We start from the raw sequence: 21270 nt of genomic DNA, 5'->3' as shown, positions 1-21270 counted from the left end.
TCATCCTTCAATCAAGTTCCTTTCCGACAACTGAGATAGAGATATGGGCAAGTATCCTACTGCTCCATCGACGGATATGTCTTTATCATCTACGGCCAGCCTGTGTGGTTCACGTCAGCAGTTTATCGCTGACTTGTAGGAAGAATGCGTAGCAAATCGATCCGTTGTGTTGACGGCGACAACCGTTACCTGGTAGTCCTATCTGATAAGGGTGATGAATAACAATACTGGTTTAATGGGAAGTGTGTTGCGCAGTGAAGCTTACCGATTGCAGTGTCTGTCCCTATCTTGTCTGTGGCTCTTCTTGTAGCTCGCTACAGAGATACGCCAGTCAGGCAGACATTGAAGCGTTATCGAACACATTTTCATTGTGAAGGTTGTTTACGGTATGAGATATACACGCTTCTAAAAATAAAAACTCACGGCGTCTTAGCCGTGTCGTTGTAGCTCCTGATTTGTATGGCGAGTCCCTTTGGTTCCAGTTCACGAAGTTAGGTAAGCGTGGGTACATGGTAAGAGGATTTGTGTCCTGAAGAATGCACCAGGTTCTGCATTTTAGAAACAGCAAGTCCTCTCTGCCCTGCTTTGGCGTAATCGCAGATTGTAGATAATAGTATAGAAATCGATTAAAATAGACAGACACTTTGGAGGCGTGGAAACCTTCACTGGACAGGAGTGTCGCATTCTCGAAATAATGGTACCGTATTTCCCAGAATTCTGAAGCACCCTCTGTAACAAATACCGCTGGTACTGCTAGTGCCACCTAGATACAGAAGGCTGCTTATTGCCTCCTCTCCCTCCTTCTCTACGTGGATATATATCGTCAGAATTCGTCTGCTATTGCGATTCGCCGTTCTGCGAATTCGAGAGCTCGGAAATGATTGCAGCTAACATGAAACCTGTAGACCTGAATCTGTGGACAAAAAGTGCAACACGCTTTCCAAAAAAATCAGTCATGAGAAAGATATGGGACCGTTTTGAGCTTTATTTTAAAGTTTTCCTGTTTAGTACGCGGGGACGTTCCCATCACTGCTCGCAGACGACGGTAGTTCGTCTCCATGGCTACGACCGCTGAAAGTTCGTTCGTGATTGGCTACCGCCGTTGAAAATTCGATCCTGATTGGCTGACTATTAGTTGCCACGCCACGCCGACGAGTAAGGAACCCGGGAGGTACCCGAGTTCGAATCCCGGTGCCGGCTGTGCTGTCTGGGGTTTTTCCTGGGTTTTCCTCAGACGCTTTCAGACATATGTCGGCACAGTTCCCCTAGAAGTCGGCCCAGGACGCACATTTCCCCAGGGCGTCAGTCGTGACGTTGCCCACATACGTGAGGCCGACAACGGCAAGCCCTTTCACCACCACCACCACCACCACCACCCGACGAGTAAGCAGGCTTTCTCTATCTGGGTGGTGTTGGTATGCTGACGCCAAAACTTTGAGCAATGATGTCTGCTGGAAAACACGTCAACCTTTTCTAGCTTTCAGGTCTATATTGTTTCCGATTTAACCAGGAAACATTAAAAGCCGCTCTCCATTATAGGATATCAATATCCCGTTCAGCCATTTTTTATTGAGCTGTCGGGATGTCTTTGTCTTGCAAATGATTCTAGAATAAGGCACATTTACTAAAGGTGGAACACAAAAGTGCACTTTATATTCTCCGCCGTCGTAAAAGACGCCGCAAAATCAATATCCTGTCAAAGCTCAGTCTGCCAGGAAGCTAACCATATATTATCACATTTACTCCACATTAACAATGTCACCTGCTGTATTATTGTTACTTATGCACATAGAAGCGCACTACAGGAGTACAATGGGTGAACACGTCAAGACAAACATTTTGTACTGCTGTGTGGTTGTATTTTGTGCATCTCGGAATATGCTTGTGCTACACTTTACTCTTTCTACATAATTCGGGTGTAAATGTTTTGTCTTATGGCACAAACCTTTGTGATGTAAGTTGCGCTCTGTAACAGAAGGGCGTTTTGTAAAACACCCTTCTAAATGGTGTACTCTACAAAAAGCACCATTTCAGGAGGGCGTATTCCATCCAAAACACTGCTTCAGATGCATGTTTTGCAGACACCTTCTTCGACACCGTTATAAATGTTGAGCCTACAGAAGAAACAAAAAAGTGCGTTTATTTTCTTAAAAACGCCCCTTTTACGCTCTGAAAACTGTAAAAAGATCCTGCGCGTTATATGCATTTCAATCTGCAATAGGCTTCGGAGCATGTGACAAAATATGTAAGCCATGCTCAGGTAAACTTCAAAATAAACGTGTCACCCAATCTATTCATGTTATGCGCACTACAAGAGTACGGTGAACGCACGTCTATACTCATCAGTACTCTCAACTCCCTTCAGTTAACTCTTCGAAGCAGATAGACACAGATCGGACACGGCATTGTCGATCCCTTTGCCCATTAAAGTACATGGAAGGCGCGTCCAAGAATGTGGGCAGCCTCATCGTCGATGATCCGAGCGTCGTATGGAAGGCAGCGAAATCGGGGTCCCCCGTCCATTCACCTTGGACGGCGGTCGACGCTAGTGACCCACTTCTGGCTTTTCCTTTGATTTTTGTTCTCCCGCTGGTCCCTGAACCTGATCCCTTTCACGAGTTCCTTCTCGATGGAGCATCGAAAGGGGGGGTCATTGAACGCCACAGACAGATAGAGGACACACAAACACCACCTGGATGGGCCTCGCTCAACCTGGCTTGACCACTGGAATACACTATAGACAATGCCCCCCCGCGTGGGAATGAATCACTTTCAATGCACAGCCAGCGCTGTGGCCGTCGGTGAGCAAACTGTCCGTTGGAGACAAACGTGATATGGTGTTGAGTAGTGCGTTCGATTGCGTATACGGTCGAGTTTACAGGAACAGCATCTTCGACTGAGCGACTATACGCGGTTGTTTCCTCACTCTCTCTCTCTCAACGGAATATAGTCGGGCGACGAACTCCTCTTGAGTTGGCATGGCTGTCAAAGAATCCTGCTACATGTCTGAGATGCATCTGAGATACGTATATTCGCGGGACATCGAAGCGGACAAAAGGTTTTGAGGCTCGGCGTCATCGGCGGGTTGTTGCGATGTTCTATAAAGCAGCTTACACAATTGCAGGCATCGTCCCGACATGAGGTGATGATGACAAAAGAAGGTGAAGCTGCGAAGTAAGCAAGATCGGTGGTTGTCCCTCACTCGAAGTTGAAAATAAAGCTGGACCCAAGATATGCTTCCAGTACAATACAATGGTATAGAGGTGACCCATATCTTGCACACCCATGAACTATTTCGTTCATTTCGTATTCAATTTTCGTTTCTTAATTCTCTATCACTTCATCACTAACCCTACAAACATCCGGTGATCTATTCTGCTAACCACCCTTTAGATGTACACGCTTAAAACAGAACTTTACCGCATAGCACGCTCCGAGCCAACCATCATCTCGAGTGACATCGTTATATGCCATCATTTGTTGAAAACGGGAGGTGTACACCTTTTTTGTGACACTTATGCTGTTCATAATTGTCACAAAAAAGGCGTACGCCTGCCATTTTCAACAAATCAGTGTAGATAACGATATCATTCGAGATAACGATTGGCTAGGAGCGTGCTAGGCGGTGAAGTTCATATCTAAGAGTGTACGAGTGAAAAGTGGCGGCCCACTCCACACTTGTGGAGCCGCTGTCTCCATATTATTTCTAACTCATATCCAATCCAAGCATGCAAGGCTATACACTCTTAAAAATGAACGTCACCGCATAACACGCTCCTAGCCAACCATCGTCTCGAATGATATCGTTTTCTGCCCTGATTTCTTTAAAACGGTAGGCGTACGCCTTTTTTGTGACAATTATGAACAGCATAAGTGTCACAGAAAAGGCGTACGCCTCCCGCTTTCAACAAATCAGGGCAGATAACGATATCATTCGAGATGGTGGTTGGCGAGGAGCGTGCTATGCGGTGAAGTTTGTTTTTAAGAGTGTAGGACAGCAAGACCAATTATATTATAAATGATGACGTCATGCGGCGTTTCTCCGCTTAGGCTGCGGGACACCACCCCCGAGCATGTGGGTTGATATGATTTGATGGGTGAGCATGACACGCCCGCTAAGACATCAGGGCAATGGCTTAGAGTTGGTCCAGTGGACAGGTGGCTGTGAGAAAAGCCATAAACGATCGAATAGCCCTGCCCTGATGAGCTGGATTGTGCCAAGGTCCAAGAATCTTGGATGTGCTGAATGGTCTCCTGTGGATGGTTTCTAGTTGGCGCACAAGTGTGTGTCGTTCCCCCGTGAAGCGGTGGGTAGGCCATGGGGATGTGGCTGCGGCAGCGCAGGCTGTGCACAAGCATTGAGTTGCTGACCCCCGTAGCGGGACAAAGGAGTAAATGCGACGTTCAGCCACACTCGACGCACAAGGGACGTGAAGTGACGGGGAAGTCTGCTTGGCATACTGAAGGACAGTGTGGGGTCAACCAGGTGGAGGAATGACCACTATGTGATGTCTTGACGCCACTGTTGAGCGGCCAAGGCTGACACCATGGCTGATAGATTGGATCCACTATAGGACAAACTATACCGTTACTGTTGCCTTTTCATCCCCCTTTCCCCCTCCAATCGAAAACTCAAATAGGACAAATTGATTGATTGATTGATTGATTGATTGTAGTGACGCCATTCATGATCACGGTGGTGTTGCACCTTTCTTACTCCCGTTTACCTATACACCAGATTTCTTCGCTGCGTTACCTCAGTCCGTTTGGAAAACGGTGAACGCGAGCAACATTGCGAAGGGTTGTTTTGTCTCGCCAATCCATTGTTATAGATTCGCAGCCCATGTCAAAGAAAGAAAAAAAGAAAAGTCAAAGATCAGACCCTCATTGGCGCATGCCTGATAGTGCGAATGGCGGAATGACGTTTTGTCGGAAATATGCATGGAGAAAACTGTCAACAACAAACAGAAAATGACGTCCATACCGGCGGCGGCCACCGACTGGCGATGTGCCACTTTCCTCGCTTGTGAAGCGGCGCAGAATGGCTTTATTTTTTGTTTTTATTTTTTTTTCTTCGTGAATCACCGGGGAGAAGAACGAGTTTGGTCGAGCGCGGCCTGCTCTGCTTCTTCCTTGCCGCGCTGCGCGAAATAAGGTTAGGACGGCGTTTACCTTTTTCTGGGGTTGCCACTCAGGTAGTAGCTAACTTGTTCTGCTGTTGGCTCGTTCGACTTTCTTTCTGACTAACATAAAAAGAAACCACCTGAGAATTAAAAACTGCTCTATTCTGCTATTGACTGATGTTGATACTCAGCTTGGTTCTGCTCAGTTAATGTTAATTGCCACACGCTCAAATTGTGACTCAGTTACAGCTGGCGCGGTAGGAATAATTGATTTCAGTTAGTAGTAGTTGTTTTTCGCCATTGTGTCTGCCATGAATATAGTTCTGAAGTAGCTGTTCAATCTTCGAGATGGTTTTCTTTTTCGCTTCGCAAACGATAAGGGAAAGTCACGCGCACGATAAAAAAGGGGTGCCCCTTACCTACTCTTTGTGTTTGTTGAACATTTTCTAGCTTATTGTCCGACCTTTCAGCAACAGATGTTTGCATTTTTAAGGGACTCGGTAAATCTCACGTTTAACCTTTTCTGGCGCTGATACGTATTTGCGACTCTCAATATCGGTAATTTGTTTTTTTTTTTCCTTCTTTTAATTCTATCTTCTAGCTAAGCCTAGGTGTCACTTGTTGAAAACTCCTAATCGCTCTTAGTAAACACCTCTGTAAATCGACTCCCAATTACTAATACCGCTTAGTACTACGGCCTTTCCACAAATGACAATGCAGTTGTTTAGTGACGGAAACAACACCAGCATCAACAACAACAAAATATGGAAAAGTGATAACGATATGGGACGCTTCCCAGCAATAGCCGCAGGACCTTACCAGTATTAGATTTAACGGGTATTATTGAATGTCGCATTGCTTTTCCAAGCCACCACGTGAACATCCATCAAAATCGTTCTTCTCTTAAATTATGTGACCCCTTACAACAATTGGGTCGGATTGGATTGAACAGAAAAAAAAAAAAAAAAGATATATCGCTTGTGGTTAGACGGAACGACTTTTTGTACCAGTACAAAACAAGACGTATCTTTTTGGTTTGTGTGACGCGTGTTTATAATGAGACCTCATGCCTCGTCTTTTTTTTTTTGTGTGTGTGTGTGTATGTATCCTACGTAACGCTAACTTATATTAGTGAATTTTAGTGCATCGTACGCTATTGCCTTTGCGTACGTTAGGGATAGCGTCCTGGTTCTGCGCACTGCGCGAAGCTCTCTTTATGTTTTGCGAGCGCGAAGAGCCACCAACGGTATATCCCTTACGTACGCAAAGGCGCTAGCGTACGATTCACTAAAACTCTCTATTATGTCTGTGTTCTACTTCATCCTTTCGTCATGCATGCACGTAGCTGTTGCTGTTTTCTACGTAATTCTACTTGACTGTATATCATGCTCGTCCGTATACTTCGCAAGCAGCACTGACGTCCTTCATAGATCGATAACGCAGCGATTGCTTGCAGTGAGGACGAAGATTGGCCGGTAGGACAGGAGCAATTCCGTAGTGTTCTTTTTTATTTTTTTTATGAGTACCGTTGAGTAGATGAACAGTAGGGCCACAACACTCTCTATGAAACCCGTCAGCGTCCTAACTATGAAACAACAGCTGAAACGTCCCGGAGCATTATAGTTACATGATGTCAATTTTCGTGACAAGCCACTTTCCTTTCGTCACTTTTGAATATCTCATACGACGATCGAATAAGATACATGCGCACCAAACTCGCCATTCCTTGGATTTTTGTGCTGCAGAGCAGATACAACGAGACCCACCAAGAGTAGACCCGCAGACCCGCAAGGAAACCTAGCAGACGACACGGCATTTCGCAGACGACCATGTCGTCTGCAAACCACATGGTTCCTTCCTGGAAATATCGTGTCTCGCATACATCACCAGCTAGCGTTGTCGCCGTGCGTCTTGTACATAGAGGTCCGTGGGCGTTTTTGAATGGCAAATGACACGTTTGCTGCAGCGGCAACATCCACGCAAAGTCGGTCAGTGGCTTCCCCCCCGTGATGACCCCCTCGTCTGTCAGACAATGAGCAGCACGGAACTCAAAACGATGATCCACTTCCGCCTGCTGCATCTTTCCTTGTCCGTGACGTATTCGAGAAGGGAAAGTGGCCTGCGCGCATCGACCATCGCTTCTCCTCGTATTATGTATCGATTCGGTTCACTTGGAATCGGGTTCTCGTGTCGGATGAAACCCACCCCCAGGGTCTCCTGTGATTTTTTTTTTTTTTTTCATCTGCCCATTTCTTGCGCCGGCGATGTATAATATGTTTAGCCATTTAAAATTGAACGGAGCTTTTCGGGCATCCAGACTATCTCCAGGTTTGAGTCCACGCCCCCTTTCATAACTGCGTCGGCAAAAGCAAGAATGTTACCTGCTCCAGATAACATTCCAATAAAGCCTTTCTTTACTATATACCGTCACCCATCATCGCCTCCAATAAACTCAGAAGCATATACCGTCACGTGTAAAACAGAATGACGTTGCTACTTTGACAGCCACTTCACCACACTGCATTCTTATGTTCACCAATCTTTACTATACTACGAGTGTGGTCAGCATTTTAAACTTTAACGAAGCCAATCCTTCCCTATCGTACCACAGCCGGACTATATGAAGTTAATGCAGAGGCGGCGCTGCCGGGCGTTTAATATCGGACCATCAAAAGCCGTGCTGCTCTAAAAGTGGCCTTGCGAAAGAGTGAAATTGAAATTTGCCAGGGCAGTCCGTTGCAGATGACACGTTCGTTAATGAGTCTTCAACCGGGGTACAATACCCCCTGATGATGAGTTTGCCCAGTGAGGCTAATTGCCGCAACACTTGTCACTGACTATTCGCCGCTTTGTGCCAGGCCTTCCACAATGGCATTGTTTTGGTCCGGGGCGTTTTTGTGACGTGGGAAGGATCCCCGGAACCGAGAGATGACCCACAAAGAGGCGTCACCGAAAAGATACCACCACGGATGCATCGCTAAATCCAAACTAACTTCACTGCGGTCATGCTCGTTATAGGGAATGGCAAGCCTGAATGAAATGTCGGGCACATACACGCGTGTCGTAAATACACTACAAAGCTGCTTTGCTTCTCTGTTTGAGACTGAAAAAATGCGCAAGTGCCGAGTGAAGTGATGTTCAGGAACACTCTCAGAAGAGAACTTCAGAACGTGACACACCAAGAGCCAACCATTGCACAGAACGATGGAAAGCCTACGCATACGCCTCTTTCTGACAACTAACAACACTGCATTGCCCGCGGAAATTTAGTTGATGAGCCTCACATTGAGGACCGGAGTCCGACGTTGTCCAAAAATAACCGCATATAGTGTCACGAAAAGGCGTACGCCTCCTGTTTTCAACAAATCAGAGGCGAGAACGACTTCATGCAACGCAATGGTGATCATGTGGTCATAGGAGCGTGTTATGCGGTGAAGTTTTGTTTAAAAGAGCGAACGGTTGGATATGGGGATTCCACCAGGGTCACATGAAACCGCGACTATTACATGGCACGCGCCTAACGCTGAAAAGCGCTGAAAAGTGGTGAGGCGGTCAACGGATATAGCCATGAAAACATTGTGAAGTTAGAGAAAAAAAATATTGTGGAAAATATAGCAAAATTCACAACGTCATGCTGGCAGCGCATTCATTGACTTATCTTGTTGTAGAAAAAGAAGAACGCTTGTAAGACTTTTTTTTCCTTGTCCCCCATCCCTCTCAACCAAGTAGGAAATGATAAAACGTCGTACATGAACCGAGTCCAATATTTAGTTTTACGGGAGTGTAACTTTCATTGTCTGTCCAGCGTGAACGTGTATGAATTTTCCTTGCATAAGACTAAAGCGTGTCTGCTTTTACAACATTTGCTGGACAGCTCGTAAGGAACGGAAACCGTGTATTCATACGAGCTGTATTCCCCAGAATACTTCAGTAAAAGATGGGCAACACGTCATAGCTTTCTGCTGTCACGTGATCGCGAGCGCTCAAAGTCACGACGCCACCTTGAGATAAAGCATGATCGCTAGAGCGGTGGTGGTGGTGGTGGTGGTGATAGGGCTTGCCGTTGTCGGCCTCACGTATGTGGGCAACGTCACGACTCACGCCCTGGGGGAATGTGCGTCCTGGGCCGACTTCTAAGGGAACTGTGCCGACATATGTCTGAAAGCGTCTGAGGAAAACCCAGGAAAAACCCCAGACAGCCGGCCGTCGGCCGGCTGTCGCTAGAGCGACTTGACGTAACAATTTAGAGTCCGCCAATCACGGCGTTGCTTTCAGCGGCCGTAGTTATAGAAACGAGCCACCATTAGCCGCATGGGCAGCCACTGGTAGCCACATAGAGCCTGTTCTTCAAAGTTCCCTGTGACGATTGGCTGACATCTTGGGTGGCTGTTGCGATTGGTAGACCTTATATGTCTATGTGCGCATGAGGGAGAGGAGGCATTAAGCATGACTTCTGTATCAATAGGTGGCGTTGTCAAAGTCATGCTTTTCGCGCATTTTACAAGATATTCCGTAGCAGACGACAGAGCCGGATGGCCTCGGCTGAACTTCCGCACCGTGAGCGGTATCTTGCCTTTTCTGCCACTATAGTGTATAGTACGTATTCGTGGGGATGTGGCCATATGAATACACGGAAAGTCAACTGCTTTGTTTTCCCCGTCTCCGTGGGATGTATCCTAAGGGGAAGACGAAAAGAAGAAGAAAGGAAATATGTTTGCGCCAGCAGGGACCGTATCAAGGAACAACGCAATGAATCGACCTCGAACAGTGCGCGCTAATCAAGACGGATCGCCCTTCCTCGGAATGTCTCCCATGACTTACCGATCGCTATCGTCACTCGCGGATACCTTGCAATCGGTCGGTCGAAGGCTGTCGAAGCTATACACTAGCAACACCTTAGCTGTCCAAACACACAATTATTTACACAATGAAACGGTATTAAATCTCAAGAAACGTGCAGTTATCAGTTTTTTTCATGTTATATGTGTTAGATATCGTTCTTGGTTGGGATTGAAAAACAAGAAAACTACGGAGGGTTTAGCTCAAATCTACATTGGGCCTGCACTCTTAAAAATGAACTTTACCACATAGCACGCTCCTAGCCAACCATCATCCCGAATGACAACGTTCTCGCCCCTGATTCGTTGAAAACGGGAGGAGGAGCCTATTTTGTTTCCATTATGCACGGCACAAAATAGGCTCCTCCTTCCGTTTTCAACAAATCTAGGGCGAGAACGTTGTCATTCGGGGTGATGGTTGGCTAGGAGCGTGCTATGTGGTGAAGTTCATTTTTAAGAGTGTGCTATTCCAGCACGCGTGCAGGGGTGGTGGATTTCGCCACCAGGTTTCTATACGAGGATATGTGTAAGCGTATTCCGCGGCGGTCCTAAGCAAGAAAGTCATAGAGTGGAACACAAGCCTTGCCGATAGAAGGCTGGCCATTCACCGGGTATACGTTCTTAACCTTAAGAGGTTCGTTGACGCATTTGTCCAACGCTCTCTGTATATACCACTTCGCAGTTCGCTAACAGATACACTCTTAAAAATGAACTTCACCGCATAGCACGCTCTTAGCCAACCATCATCTCGATTGATATCGTTATCTGCCCTGATTTGTTGAAAACGGCAGGCGTACGCCTTTTTTGTGACACTTATGCTGTTCAAATTGTCACAAAAAAAGGCGTACACCTCCCGTTTTCAACAAATCAGGGCAGGTAACGATATCATTCGACATGATGCTTGGTCAAGAGCGTGCTATGCGGTGAAGTTCATTTCTAAGAGTGTACAGTTGTAGGTCGAATGAACTTCACCGCATAGCACGCTCCTACCCAACCATCATTGCGAATGATATCGTTATTTGCCCTGATTTGTTGAAAACGGGGGGCGTACGCTTTTTCTGTGACATATGAACAGCATAAGTGTCACAAAAAAGGCGTACGCATCCCGTTTTTAACGATATCATTCATCACATAACGATATTTATCATCATATCATTTATCAGATAACGATATCATTCGAGATGATGGTTGGTTAGGAGCGTGCTATGCGGTGAAGTTCATTTCTAAGAGTGTACAATGAAGCTCTTTTCAGCTGCGCGCCGCAGTCCAAATGAGAGGAATAGTTAAAGCACTTTTGCTTTCGGGCTGGGAAAGTGCCCTGTGTAACGGGATGAACCCAATGTGCGGTAGCACCTTAGCCCGCCGGAAGATCGTGTGCCTATAACATAAAATAATCGGATATCTTACTTTCCAATAGATCCTGTCTCATGTCCGCATTAGAGGCAATGAAAGAGCGGACCAGTTATAGCATCTTTAGCACACCTCAGCTGCAGCCCTTTCCTAGTTCCGGACGACGCCTACAGACAAATGGCAGTTAAACAGCTAGTTGAAGTGCGTCATCCTGGGACACGCGGAACATCACGCAAAATCACCGACCCTTTCTTCGCACGAAACTGGCCTCCCCCGAGTCATATGTTACGCAAACAACCTGGGTTCACCAACTCGGAACTATGCAAGATCGGCTCTATAGGAATTATTGATGCCAGCCGCGGTTACTGTCATCAGCCTGAAATCATCGAACATATATCACGAAAAAATGCCGGGCATACAACACTATACGGGGAACCTATACCTTGCGCACTTCAGGTCTGGCGCATTGGCGAACATCCTATATCCTATATATCCTATCCTATATATCCCATCCTATATATCCTATCGTATATATCATATATACCTCGTGCGCTTTCTCCAGGAAACGGGCCTTGTGCAAAGACCCCTCTATAGCGTACCTCCCATCCACAGTGCACTACGGTCTCATCAGTTTCATTCATCAATATACATACATCACCCTCACCCTCTCCTTTCCCCCCTCTTTTTTGCTATAGTCGTGACGATGCCTATTCGCGTGTGGCCAACAACGGCAAGCCAATTTCGACACCTCCCCCCCCCCCCCCACACTCTGTTTTTAGAGTGTAGAACGCGGATAGAACTGTGCAAGAGTAAGCATGGATTTCATTCCTTCTTACGGTCGCTGTCAAAGCTGGGTGTACGCCCCTTCTTGCGGCAGCGGTCGAGCGTCCAAAGTGTCACAGAAAAGCGCTTGTGGAAGAAAGATCCAACGAGAACAAAGATCCAGCGGGAAAGAACATCCAACGGGATCATGTGACGGAAGGAAGATAGATCCAAAGGGAACGAAGATCCGAACAATAACGAGTTTTGAATGATAATTATATTTGTCCTTAGTACCCGCAAACACCCCAATATAGCGTGCGCATATTTCCTTATTTGCGTGGTGTCGGTGAGCGGTCTTCGATTGTGAACACCTGTGACACACGCGCCGGAGATGCGTGTACTGCATTGCTCTTTCGAGGGGTATATCGGCGGCGTCGAAACGGCGATGAAACTCCGCTATCACCATCCTTAAATAAAGTTATTGTTCTTGTTGTTTCAACTGCCTTATAGGGGCGTGCACGTAAACAACAGCACAAAGAAGAATAAGAAGAAAAAAATAGAGAATTGCTGGGGATCGGAGGTGTCGGTTTGATGAGCAGGCAGACGGTGTGTGTAGCGACCTTCCAGACATTTAGGCGATTCAAACAGGGTATTGTTTCACGTTTCTTGCGCCGAAGATGGACTAGACAAGGCATGACAAGTTTCTGAGAACTACGAAAGGTCTTCACAAACAACTCCTTTAAAACGACGTTTGGCAAATAAATCATCTGGAATTTCGAAATTCAGTAATCGAAATTCGAGAAATCTTTTCGGAAACAGTACCGCAAGCGATACTGCCCCGACGACCTTTTTATATATCGGCCGCGCATTCAGTTACTCAGTCTGATACTTCAGACATTCAGTTTTGGAAGCCAGAGGTTGGTTTGGTCTTTGGTTCCAGCCTGAAATAAACTCTGAGCGCTGTGTGTAGAGAGTGCGAATAAGATTAGACCCGCTATTTGGAGGTTAACAAGCGTCGCATATAAAAACGCTGGAACGGGTGTGTCAAGTCTCAAATCAAATCGAACTATCACTCTTAGAAAAAAGGGTGGAGCAGTTACACCTTTTAGGAGATAATAGTCGTCGCATATGTTGTGCCTCAAAGGTTGCAAAGTTCTATACCTGCTACACTCTAAAAACAAAGCTTCACCGCATAGCACGCTGTGTGTCAACCATTGCCACGAATGATAGGGTTATCGCTTCTGATTAGAGGAGAGAGGGGGGCGTACGCCTTTTTGTGACAATTTGGATATATGGTAATTGCCACAAAAAGGCGTACGCCTCCGTCTCTCCTCGAATCAAAAGCGATAACCCTATCATTCGCGGCAATGATTGGCACACGACGTGCTATGCGGTGAAGTTCTGTTTTTAAGGTGTACCTACGTATGATAGGGTTACCGCTTCTGATTCGGTGAGCGAGGAGGGCGTACGCCTTTTTGTAGCAATTTGGATATATGATAATTGCTTTTACCACCCTTTTACACACTTTATCAGGCGCTGTGCTGACCTAGGTGGCAACTATAGAAGTTCCCACCTTTTCACGCCCTTTTTTCTTAGAGTGTACAACTGTACAACACAAAAAAAGCTCCAACGAGATCACGTATAAAGGAGGGGAAAAGATCCTAACGAGAAAGAAGATCCATGCGGCGAAAAGATCCACAAAGAAAGAAGATCCATGCGGCAAAAAGATCCATAAAGAAAGAAGATCCACCAATGGATCTTTCTTTTTCCTACAAGAGAAAATAGAAGACACATGAGGGAACCTCTTGATCGCTCAAACGTTCCGTACATGTTGCCAAGTCCGAAGAAGCCACCTTGTGTTTCTTCGGCGTCACGATGGCACGTACCCCATGAAAATACAGCCTCATTACTCGAGATAGTTATGTGATAATATCGGAGGAAAGAAAGAAACGGCGCGTCGGTCGCGAAGCTCAAGTTGTTTCTTATACAGTGGCTTGCTGTTGTTTGTCTGCGCGGAGCGCCATCCCGGAAAAAGGTTCTCCCCCAGCAGCGGTTTTGTTCCACTTGCTGACTCGAGGAAGCGCAGCGGCCGCTTCCGCAAAGCGAGGAAAGTCCACGAAGAAAGTCTTTCAAGTTCACGGGTGACGGAGAAATTGGGTTGCGGCTGCAGTCGACTGGCCCCACACACTTTCTTCCACTCTCTTTCTCGGAAAGCAGCCTGGATACGCTGGTTCAGAACGAACCATGCACTGATACGCAACCGTCTTAGTCACGACACCATATCAACAGAGATTCGCCGTACAACAACACTGCTCCAAGCCAACCGTCATAATAATACCGTTCTGTCTGTTTTGGACACGTTACGCGAAATGCGTAGTGTCCAAAAGAAGGCTCGACAAATCGAGAGTGAGGACGCTGTAATTCGGGATACTTGTCGGTTAGGTGCGCCTTATGTGGTGAAAGGGAGGGGGGTGACTCCCACCCATATTTTTTTTTGTGTGTGTGCAGCGTGTTTTGCAACAAATACAATGCGAGCTCCCGCTAAAGAACGAAGAGCGCGGATGACCTGTAACGCGCGCGAGACAGGCCTCTGTTCCGCACACCTTCCAAAAATCCTCCGCTTTTCAAAGGAGCGTGTAAGAGAAGGAGGGAATGAGGATGGCACGTCGTGACGTCACCTATCCCCCTGGTAGGGCCGATCACGTGACTCGTGACGTGGACCGGCGCGTGAGCTGAGAAGAAAGAAACCAGGAAATGCGCGGGAACCTTGCAGACGTCACGCGAAGGTACCGTGCCGTCCGTCCGTCCGTCCGTCCGTCCGTCCGAGGCTGCCCTCTCTCAGTGTGTTTATAAATTTGAATGTGCAGTGACAATACAGTGAATGCACCGAACAGCGAAAATATTTTGCATGGTGGTACAACGTATTTGCGTCCCTCTTCCGAAATGATTCACTTAAAGTAGGAGAAACGAGTTCAAAGATACTAAATAGGCATGTGTGTCGTTAAGCTCCAAAAGGAAATGTATCTGTTGTCTCCTAATAAGTTGCATACAACCGAAAAGTACCACCCTTAAAAATGAACTCCACCGCATAGCACGCTCCTAGCCAACCATCCTCTCGAGTGGTATCGCTATCAGCTCTGCTTTGTTGAAAACGGGAGGCGTATACCTTTTTTGTCACACTTTTGCTATTCATAATTGTCACAAAAAGGCGTACGCATCCAGTTTTCAACAGGGCAGATAACGATATCATTTGAGATGATGGTTGGCTAAGAGCGTCCTATGCGGCGAAGTTCATTTCTAAGAGTGATAAAGTAGAATTAATCAGCTGGAGACGATTATGCTCTCTTATGCGGATATGAAATTGCTGCTCTGACAGACAGTGACATATAGAAGCCAAAAATACGAAGGGCTGTGTACTATATGGAGCATACATTGAGTTCTTATTTATCATCAGTTCAGATTTAGAAGATCGATTAAAGTGCTGCTGCTCTGTATTGATATCTCGTAGCCAAATAGAAAAAAAAAAAAGAATTTATTATGCTAATGCGGCATTAATGGACAAAGCGCTATACTTAATTGATATTCGAGATATAGCAACCATATTCAGGATCAACACGGGATTGAGTCAATATGAGAGACTATGGGACAATACGAACAATAGTTTTTTTCGCCAGCAGCCTTCCCTTGTTAAGCGGCTTTCGATGCTATCTGGAAATACTGGAGGCTTCGCAGCAAAATGAAATAAAATAAACGGCAATGCGTGGCATAAGGTTGAAATTCCACGCAAAAGAGAGAAGCTCACAAGGTAAAGCCATTCTCTCCTCTGTGGTGAACCTTCCGTAAACGTACCCAGCTAAAAGCTTCGTGGCGAAGAGCTCGACCAAATGTGAAGATTGTTCTCCAGACGCGACGTGGTATATGCTCTCCTGTGTCCGAGCGTTGGCATTGGCCACAGTGCGGTCAGCATGTGGCTGTCCGCGACGCATGAGGAATTTTCTTTGCGGCTTCCGCATCTTCTATGTGCCACAAAAAGATGCACCAGCCCGTAGAAGCATTGGCTGGCACGGCATAGCGATGTGGCGGCCGCAGGATACCCATCTCTTGTCACAGTGTCATTGCCCCATTGGGAGCGAGAGCCAAGTTAGGAAAGTCATGTCACGGTGGTCGTGCAGGTTCTCCAAAACAATCGCACTCTTTTCATCCGTATTTCATTTTGCACCTGCGCATCGTCAGATGTTGATCCTTTCCTCTGCAGTACACAAGTCCTGTCAAGCGGTGGAGTCCGTACACAAGTACACAGTCCTGTCAAGCGGTGGAGTCCGGTGATGGCTATGCAATCACCAAATTCGCTTCTTCGTTGGCACTGCACCCTTAAAGCAGAACTTCACCGCATTGCATGGTTTTAGCTAACCATCATTCCCAATGACATCGTTCTATTCCTTTGATCTGTTGAAAACGGGAGGCTTACGTCTTTTTGCGACAATTATGCACTTATGTGAATTGTAAAAAAAAAAAAAAAAAGAAAGGGTACGCCCCTGCTTTACACAAATGAGGAGTGAAAATGGTATAATTACATGCAATAGTTATCCTTCAGCTTTTTATGTGGTGAAGCCCTATTTTAAAACCCTAGCCACACGGCAAACTTCATGCATTAAACGGAATGGCAGTATAACTTCACCTCCTAAGCAACCATTATCTCGAATGACATCGTTCTCTCCCCTGATTCGCTGAAAACAGGAGGCGTACGCCTTTTCTGTTACTCGCCCTTTCAGCAGCAGCACCACCATCTGTTACAAGTACACTCTTAAAAATGAACTTCACCGCACAGCATGCTCCTAGCCAACCAACATCTCGAATGATATCGTTATCTGCCCTGATTTGTTGAAAACGAGGGGCGTACGCCTTTTCTGTGACAATTATGAACAGCATAAGTGTCACAAAAATGGCGTACGCCTCCCGTTTTCAACAAATCAGGGCAGATAACGGTATCATTCGAGATGATGGTTGGCCAGGAGCGTGCTATGCGGTGAAGTTCATTTTTAAGAGTGTATGTCCTGCCTAATGAACTTCACTGCGTAATGAACTAGTGCTTGGAACCTCATCTCATCTAACCTCATCCTCATCTAATCATCTACCTCATCCTCCTGTGTGAGTCGTGACGTTGCCCGCTACAAGCGTGGCCGAACACAGCGAGCAGTTTCACCACCACCACCAACACCTGCATAATTGTCACAAAAATGGCGTACGCCTCCTGTTTTCAACAAATCAGGGGAGAGAACGATGTCTTTATAGAGATGGTGGCTGGTTAGGAGGAGAAGTTACTGCCTTTCCGTTTAATGCATTAAGTTTGCCGTGTGGCCAGGGTATATGAGTGCATAACAGAACAAAAAACGTCCAGAGAGTTTCAAATATATTATTTGTTATTGCGCCGATTTCCGAGTCTTGAAACGTAAGCTCGGTATTCCCCGGGGTTTCCCCAAAGACGCTTCTCATCCGTATACCACAGTTCCTGCAGCGAACACGTCGCATTGCGCGCACATCGTGACACTTATGTATCCCACAGTTCCCTGCTATCTCAGCAGCTCCAACCGTCCCCTCTGAGCGCTGCTTCGGTTGCCCTTCCTGGTAAAAATACAAAATAAAAATTTGCGCACGAAAAGTCGAAAACAAAACTTGGCTGAGGGAAATGCTGCTCTGAAAGATGGGAGCCAGAAGGCGGCGCGATACTCCGTCGTTGTGTCTCGATACCGATACCGCCGAAAAATGAAGCTCCTACTACAGAATCAATATTTGGCTTTTCTCTCTTTTTCGTTTTATTTTATTTTTTGTAAATACATGTTTCCGTGTAATATACAGAGCGTTCAGTGTCGAAGTTTCTGGGTGTTCGTGCAGCTTTGAACTGGAGTATTTTCTGCAGACGACGACAACGCAGACGGCAACCGTGTCGTCTGCTTTGAAAACTGCGGAAATGTAGCAAGTCGTCCATGTGTAAGGCACCAGAATAACGCGGGGTCTGGCAGTATCTCAATATCTTATTTTTCTTCATTTTCGGCTCTTCTGCCCTTATTGGCACGATTGCGGGAAAATATTTGTTCTCGAAACAAATCGAATTGAAATATATTAAGAGATCAATCGCAAACAGCATCCGGTGCTGTTGTCGTCCTCAAAAAACACAAAAGGCTAGAGGCGCGAGCTCGATAATAATGTTGCCTGATGGCGAGCAAGGGAAAAAAAAAAGTTATAATAATAATGCGATCCCCAATATCTCCATGCTGTGCATCACATACTGTAGACGTACTTCAGTTCGCGATTTATAAATTTTCGCGATTTTCGCGACCGCTAAAAGATCGCGAAAAATTGTACTCGCGAACGCCGCCTGACGTTTATCCCCCGAAAGGGAACAGCCCTGGAATCGCGACATTAAATGCTTGCGAATAATTTCGCAAATGACTTAATGCGCGATTCGCGAAAATTCATACATCGCGAATAAAAATACGTTTACAGTTATTCTGATCTTCCACTCGGCAGATCCGTGCGTCACTCGATTACTTCTGGTGCCGTGAATTCTCGTAGTACTTCCAAAAGTATAGCATATACCAGCGTGGATATTTCTGTGGTGCTCTTTACGCCATTGGAAAGCTTCTATAGCATAGCTTTAACTACACACGTTACCCTATGTAAACATTCGTATATGACACTGACGCGAAGCATACCTTCACCGTCCGCCAGTGGTTTATGCTTTCATATGGGCTCCAATTATTTCTGCTTGGTACACGTGGACAGTCATAACCTCTACAGCACTTTGTCCCACATGTTTATACACGAGCGCACGGTGTTTGGAACACCTGGAACCACGCAGCCAATATTACCGTTTATTTACTCACATAATGAACGCATTTTCTAATCCCAAAGCGTAACGGCTTTTATATTGCGCTTATTACGTGAGGAAAACTGTCGCTCGCTCTTATGCTGCTGAAGCAAGTTTGTTTCAAGAATGGGGAGAAAGGGCACCGACATTTGGGGGGGGGGGATGGGGAGATATACGTCAGCCTGAAAGAAAGGCCAGCGCGCCTGACCAAAGGACAACATTTGGACGTCCAAGCTGGGGGTGCGTTCACAATCCTGAGGAGTTCTACCATGATTTCTGTCAAGAAATTTCAAGACATTCCTAGTGTGTCAAACAATAGAGTTTGACAAAATATTGCCTTAGAGTATGTGTCCATAAAAGTGGTATTAGGGCAAAGATGAAACTAGCACTACCTTGGAAGAACGCCTAACAGTACTTCCAATCAGCGCCATTTTGGATTAGTGTCCATTCGAAAATTTGCTTCATGCATTGCAGCATAACCATCTCCAGCTGTGCTCCATCGTTTCCAGTGAAGTCTCGCAGCCAGACGGAAAGCTATAGCTACCAGTCTACCACCTGCAAGTCTTTTTTTTTTTTTTTCTTTTCCTTCGGCGGCGCATCACCATTTCTGCGGAGAACGGACACTCCAATCAAACTGCATGAACATTCGCCTTCAGAGTCACTCTCTTCTAACTTTGAAAGCGAGGCACAATCATATCGTCACAGCTGTTCAGATATGATGTCGGACGCCCGTCGACCAACCGGTATAATTGAGAGATTGCGCATAGCTCAATTAACCGCTTATATTTGTGCGCCGTGTCGCTACATATGATACATTTCTTCTACCTTGTGCTGCCTTTTGCCCACTCCTTGTCGTACCGTTTGATACATTCTAAGAAGAAGAAGAAGAAAAAAAAGAGTAACTTTCTGGTCGATATGGGGATTTCCGCAACCATTAGTCCCTTTCTGGACTAAATGCGCGACAATTTATGCCAACTCCAAGAAGTATTTGCAATCAATTTCAGTGTTAGGCGACTAAGATGGGAAGTAATTGCTCCCTCTTGTCCCAAACCCGTAGGGGACTAAAAGCTGCGGTTGCTCCCTATTTTCAACGTGTGTGCATGTTTCTTTTTTTTTTTTTTTTTTTTGAGTTTACAGTCACTTTCAGCAAACATTACACCCCAGCAATTACTGCTCCCATTGCGATCGTCTGAATCAATTTATGAAATTTAATAACCGAAAATGGTTTAATCACCACAGAAACCGCTGAAGCAAGTCGTATCACATTGGATCCGCTACGTTCTAGCACATTACGCGAACGTCCAAATTTTCATGAATCATGCACGCCACATGGAGACCTCCCTGGTCAGATAAAGACCGCATAATCTGCATTAGTTTCATCGGCATCTTTTGCATATATCAATTGCATATAACATATAGGAAATGTCGATACGGGCGACGGGTGGGCGCTGTTGTTGTGGAGTATGGGGATAAGATGCTAGGTGGTGTAAATCCAGTAACGCCCCCTTCGAAGTCAAACGAACATTTTTGTACAATGCTAGCGAGAGTAAGAAGTTTCTATACCCAACAGTGCGTTGTAGTTACACAAAAAATACAAACATAAGCAGCACTAACAACAAATGACGTGACACGAACGAAACTTTTGCCCCAGCTTTTCGTTCAAGCGTTGCTCGGCAGGACGAACATTACCTATTTTGTTTGATTTCGCTCGCAATTTCAACCGCATGTATACCGCCCTTTCGGCGTTTTTAAGGGCTCAACGTCACCGACTGTCGAGATGAAAGCCCAGAAAGACACAGCAGCGTAAACAATGGGGGACGTCTTAAAGGTTCTGCTCGCACGACGGGCTTAACAATGGCTAAAAGGGGGTTAAGCAGAGGCGCTTCATTAAGGAGGTTGGTTGGCCACTCCACTAGAAGCAGGACTTCTTCTTTGTTCTATAAACGCTCGGCGGAATTCTAGGCGAAGGTCCACGTGCACGTGAGAGCCGAGGAACGTGCGCTTCCAGTGCGAACATTTTAACGCACCAGCTCGTGGTGCTGGCCGTGTCACGTCGAGACTGGGAGGTACCCTCGACTCCCGGTGCCGACTCTGCTATCTGGGGTTTTCATGTCGGAACAGTTCCCTTAGAAGTCAGCCCAGGACGCACATTCCCCCAGAGCGTTAGTAGTGACGTTGCCCACGGACACCCAGTAAACCAGAAATATCCCAGGGATGTCCCAGAAATGTCGCACACGTCACGTATGTCTGTACGTCCACAATGTGACGTTGAAATTTGTCCCACTTTGGATATCCCAGGTATATCTGCAAGATGTAGAAATAAAGAACC

The 21270-nt window shown here is 46.1% G+C and overlaps 1 protein-coding gene across 8 annotated transcripts in view; it reads left to right on the top strand.

The window, feature by feature from the left end:
• Nucleotides 1–21270, top strand: part of LOC135388757 (myocyte-specific enhancer factor 2C-like) — a 155055-nt gene that overhangs the window by 103364 nt on the left and 30421 nt on the right. The gene's annotated exons all lie outside the window — the stretch shown is intronic.

Source organism: Ornithodoros turicata, chromosome 3, assembly GCF_037126465.1.
Source record: "Ornithodoros turicata isolate Travis chromosome 3, ASM3712646v1, whole genome shotgun sequence".
Lineage (NCBI taxonomy): Eukaryota > Metazoa > Arthropoda > Arachnida > Ixodida > Argasidae > Ornithodoros > Ornithodoros turicata.
Note: the sequence above shows the minus strand (reverse complement) of the source record. Positions and strands in the feature narration are given on the sequence as shown.